We start from the raw sequence: 5852 nt of genomic DNA on the forward strand, positions 1-5852 counted from the left end.
GCTAAGAGAAGCTAAAGCACAACAATTTAGAGAAAACCTTACAGAGAATCTCGAAAAAGAGGGAGACATGGCCGAACTCAATAATAATGCAAGGAGGATGCTTGGTGATTATACTACACCTACTTCCAACTTTTATGGAAGAAGCATCTAAATCCCTGCCATTGGAGCAAACAATTTTGAGCTGAAGCCTCAACTAGTTGCTTTAATGCAACAGAACTGCAAGTTTCATGGACTTCCATCAGAAGATCCCTATCAGTTTTTAACTGAGTTCTTGTAGATCTGTGATACTGTTAAGACTAATGGAGTGATCCTGAAGTCTACAGGCTCATGCTTTTCCCTTTTGCTGTAAGAGACAGGGCTAGAATATAGTTGGACTCACAACCTAAAGATAGCATGGACTCTTGGGATAAGCTGGTCACGACCTTCTTGGCCAAGTTCTTTCCTCCTCAAAAGCTGAGCAAGCTTAGAGTGGATGTTCAGACCTTCAAGCAAAAAGATGGTGAATTCCTCTATGAAGCTTGGGAAAGATACAAGTTGTTGACCAAAAAGTGTCCTTCTGACATGCTTTCAGAGTGGACCATTTTGGATATATTCTATGATGGTCTATCTGAGTTCTCTAAGATGTCACTGGACCATTCTGCAGGAGGATCCATTCACCTAAAGAAAATGCCTGCAGAAGCTCAAAAACTCATTGACATGGTTGCAAATAACCAATTCATGTACACCTCTGAGAGGAATCCTGTGAGTAATGGGACGCCTCAGAGGAAGAGAGTTCTTGAAATTGATGCTCTGAATTCCATATTGGCTCAGAACAAAATGTTGACTCAGCAAGTCAACATGATTTCTCAGAGTCTGAATGGATTGCAAAATGTATCCAACAGTACTAAAGAAGCATCTTCTGAAGAAGAAGCTTATGATCCTGAGAACCCTGCAATGGCAGAGGTGAATTACATGGGTGAAGCCTATGAAAACACCTATAATCCATCATGGAGAAATCATCCAAATTTCTCATGGAATGGTCAACAAGAGCCTCAACAAGGCTTTAATAATGGTGGAAGAAACAGGTTTAGCAATAGCAAGCCTTTTCCATCATCTTCTCAGCAATAGACAGATAATTCTGAGCAGAGCCCCTCTAGCTTAGCAAACATAGTCTCTGATCTATCTAAGGCCACTTTAAGTTTCATGAATGAAACAAGGTCCTCCATTAGAAACTTGGAGGCACAAGTGGGTCAGCTGAGTAAGAAAATCACTGAAACTCCTCCTAATGCTCTCCCAAGCAATACAGAAGAGAATCCAAAAAGAGAGTGCAAGGCCATTAATATTATCAAGATGGCCGAATCCAAAGAGGAAGGGGAGGACATGAATCCCAATGAGGAAGACCTCATGGGACGTCTCCCAGATAGTAAGGAGTTCCCTATTGAGGACCTAAAGGAATCTGAGGCTCATATGGAGACCATAGAGATTCCATTAAACCTCCTTTTGTCATTCATGAGCTCTGAGAACTATTCTTCCTCTGAAGAGGATGAGGATGTAACTGAAGGGCAAGTTGCTCAATATCTAGGGGCCATCATGAAGCTGAATGCCAAGTTGTTTGGTAATGAGACTTGGAAAGGAGAACCTCCCTTGCTCATTAGTGAACTAGATACACGAGTTCAGCAAACTCTACCTCAAAAGAAACAAGATCCTGGTAAATTCTTAATATCCTGTCCCATAGGCACCATGACCTTTGAAAAGGCTATGTGTGACCTGGGGTCAGGTATAAATCTTATGACGCTCTCTGTAATGGAGAAGTTGGGGATCTTTGAGGTACAAGCTGCAAGAATCTCATTAGAGATGGCAGACAAGTCAATAAAACAAGCTTATGGATTGGTAGAGGACGTGTTGGTAAATGTTAAAGGCCTTTACATCCCTGCTGATTTCATAATCTTAGACACTGGGAAGGATGAGAATGAATCCATCATTCTTGGAAGACCCTTCTTAGCCATAGCAAAAGCTGTGATTGATGTTGACAGAGGTGAACTAGTCCTTCAATTGAATGGGGACTACCTTGTGTTTAAAGCTCAAGGTTATCCTTCTAAAAACATGGAAAAGAGGCACGATAAGCTACTCTCAATACATAGTCAAACAAAGCCTCCACAATCAAACTCTAAGTTTGGTGTTGGGAGGTCCCAACAATGCTCTGAACATCTGTGAAGCTCCATGAGAGCTCACTGTCAAGCTATTGACATTAAAGAAGTGCTTATTGGGAGGCAACCCAATTTTTAATTATCTATATTTTTCTTGTTCTTTTATGTTTTATTAGGTTTATGATCATGTGGAGTCACAAAATAATTGAAAAAATTAAAAACAGAATCAAAAACAGCAGAAGAAAAAGCATACCCTGGAGGAAAAGCTGTCTGGCGTTTAAACGCCAGAAACAAGCATCTATCTGGCATTTAACACCAGAAACAAGCACCAAGCTAGCGTTTAACGCCAGAAACAAGCATCGGGCTGGAGTTAAACGCCAGAAACATGCTACATTTGGGCGTTTAACGCCAGAAACAAGCATCAGTCTGGCGTTAAATGCCAGGATTGCATACAGAGGGCGTTTTACACGCCTAAAAGGTGTAGGGATGAGAAATCCTTGACACCTCAAGATCTGTGGACCCCACAGGATCACCTCAGGATCTGTGGTGACCCCACAGGATCCCCACCTACCCCACCTCTCTCTTCTTCACACAATCCAATAACACTATACCCTTCACCAATCACCTCAATCTCTCTTCCCCATTACCCCTTCACCAATCACATCCATCCAGTCTTCCCCAGAAACCCCACCTACCTTCAAATTCAAACTCTCTTTCCCACCCAAACCCACCCTAAATAGCCGAAACCAAACCTCTCTCCCTCTCCTCCATATCTTCTTCTTCTTCTTCTATTCTTTCTTCTTTTGCTCGAGGGTGAGCAACATTCTAAGTTTGGTGTGGTAAAAGCATATCTTTTTTTGTTTTTCCATAACCATTGATGGCACTTAAGGCCAGAGAAACCTCAAGAAAGAGGAAAGGAAAAGTAATTGTTTCCACCTCTGAGTCATGTGAGATGGAGACATTCATCTTAAAAGCCCATCAAGACCACTTCTATGAAGTTGTGGCCAAGAAGAAGGTGATCCCTGAGGTCCCTTTCATGCTCAAGAAAAATGAGTATCCGAAGATCCGATATGAGATCCAAAGAAGAGGTTGGGAAGTTCTTACCAACCCCATTCAACAAGTCAAAATCTTAATGGTTCAAAAGTTCTATGCTAATGCATGGATCACTAGAAACCATGATAAAAGCATGAACCCAAACCCAAAGAATTGGCTTACAATGGTTCAGGGGAAATGCTTAGATTTCAGTCCGAAAAATGTAAGGTTGGCATTCAACTTGCCTATGTTGCAAGGAGATGCATGCCCCTACACTAGAAGGGTCAACTTTGATCAAAGGTTGGACCAAGTCCTCATGGACATATGTGTGGAAGGAGCTCAATGAAAAAGAAACTCAAAAGGCAAGCCAGTTCAATTGAGAAGACTGGACCTTAAGCCTGTGGCTAGAGGATGGTTGGAGTTCATCCAACGCTCCATCATCCCCACTAGCAACCGATCTGAAATAACTGTGGATCGGGCCATCATGATCCATAGCATCATGATTGGAGAGAAAGTAGAAGTTCATGAAGTCATCTCTCTAGAACTCTACAAAGTAGCCGAAAAGCCCTCCACCTTGGCAAGGCTAGCTTTTCCTCATCTCAATTACCATCTATGCAACTTAGCTGGAGTTGTCATAGAAGGAGACATCCTCATTGAAGAGGACAAGCCCATCACTAAGAAAAGAATGGAGCAAACAAGAGAGCCCATTCATGGATCTCAAGAGACGCATGAGGAAGCTCATCATCAAGAAATCCCTGAGATGCCTCAAGGGATGCATTTTCCTCCAAACAACTATTGGGAACAACTCAACACTTCTCTAGAAGGATTGAGTCATGACATGAACCAATTAAGGGTGGAACACCAAGAACACTCCATCATTCTCAATGAGATTAGAAAAGATCAAAGAGCTATTAGGGAGGAGCAACAAAGGCAAGGAAGAGACATAGAGGAGCTCAAGAACACCATTGGTCCTTCAAGAAGAAGGTGCCACCATCACTAAGGTGGACTCATTCCTTAACTTCCTTGTTCTTATCTCTCTGTTTTTCGGTTTTTGAGCTTCATGTTTGTCTATGTTTGTGTCTTTACTACATGATCATTAGTATTTAGTAACTATGTCTTAAGGTTATGAATAATTCCATGAATCCTTCACCTTTCTTAAATGAAAAATGTTTTTAATACAAAAGAATAAGAAGTACATGAGTTTCGAATTCATCCTTTGAAATTAGTTTAATTATATTGATGTGGTGACAATACTTTTTGTTTTCTGAATGAATGCTTGAACAGTGCATATTTTTGATCTTGTTGTTTATGAATGTTAAAATTGTTGGCTCTTGAAAGAATGATGAACAAGAGAAATGTTATTGATAATCTGAAAAATCATAAATTTGATTCTTGAAGCAAGAAAAAGCAGTGAATAACAAAAGCTTGCAAAAAAATTATAAAAGAAAAAGAAAAAGCAAGCAGAAAAAGCCAATAGCCCTTAAAACCAAAAGGCAAGGGTAAAAAGGATCCGAGACTTTAAGCATCAATGGATAGGAGGGCCTAAGGAAATAAATCTAGGTCTAAGCGGCTAAATCAAGTTGTCCCTAACCATGTGCCTATGGCATGAAGGTCCAAGTGAAAAGCTTGAGACTAAGTGGTTAAAGTCGTGATCCAAAGCAAAAAAAGTGTGCTTAAGAGCTCTAGACACCTCTAACTAGGGACTTTAGCAAAGCTTAGTCACAATCTGAAAAGGTTCACCCAGTCATGTGTCTGTGGCATTTATGTATCCGGTGGTAATATTGGAAAATAAAATGCTTAGGGCCACGGCCAAGACTCATAAAAGTAGCTGTGTTCAAGAATTAACATACTTAACTGGGAGAATTAATAACACTATCTGAACTCTGAGTTCCTATGGATGCCAATCATTCTAAACTTCAAAGGATAAAGTGAGATGCCAAACCTGTTCAGAAGCAAAAAGCTACAAGTCCCGCTCATCTAATTAAGACTAATATTCATTGATATTTTAGGGTTTATAGTATATTCTCTTCTTTTTATCCTATTTGATTTTCAGTTACTTGGGGACAAGCAATAATTTAAGTTTGGTGTTGTGATGAGCGGATAATTTATACGCTTTTTGGCATTATTTTTAGTTAGTTTTTAGTAGGATCTAGCTACTTTTAGGGATGTTTTTATTAGTTTTTATGCAAAATTCACATTTCTGGAATTTACTATAAGTTTGTGTGTTTTTCTATGATTTCAGGTATTTTCTGGCTAAAATTGAGGGACCTGAGCAAAAATCTGATAGGAGGCTGAAAAAGGACTACAGATGCTGTTGGATTCTGACCTCCCTGCATTCAAAATGGATTTTCTGGAGCTACAGAACTCCAAATGGGGCGCTCTCAATTGCGTTGAAAAGTAGACATCCAGAGCTTTCCAGCAATATATAATAGTCCACACTTTATTTGAGTTTAGACGATGAAAACTGGCATTCAACATCAGTTCCATGCTGCATTCTGGAGTTAAACGCCAGAAACACGTCACAAACCAAAGTTAAACGCCAAAAACATGTTACAACTTGGCGTTTAACCCCAAGAGAAGCCTCTGCACGTGTAAAGCTCAAGCTCAGCCCAAGCACACACCAAAGTAGGCCCTGGAAGTGGATTTCTGCACTAAGACTTATTTCTGTAAACCCTAGTAACTAGTTTAATATAA

General features: G+C 40.2%; 1 non-coding gene across 1 annotated transcript; it reads right to left on the reverse strand.

The window, feature by feature from the left end:
- Positions 1-459: 459 nt before the first annotated feature.
- Positions 460-567, reverse strand: LOC130943076 (small nucleolar RNA R71). The gene has a single exon (XR_009071611.1). It is a non-coding gene; the product is annotated as a small nucleolar RNA R71 (small nucleolar RNA).
- Between the last annotated feature and the right edge of the window lie 5285 nt (positions 568-5852).

The sequence above is a fragment of the Arachis stenosperma genome, chromosome 7 (assembly GCF_014773155.1).
Source record: "Arachis stenosperma cultivar V10309 chromosome 7, arast.V10309.gnm1.PFL2, whole genome shotgun sequence".
Lineage (NCBI taxonomy): Eukaryota > Viridiplantae > Streptophyta > Magnoliopsida > Fabales > Fabaceae > Arachis > Arachis stenosperma.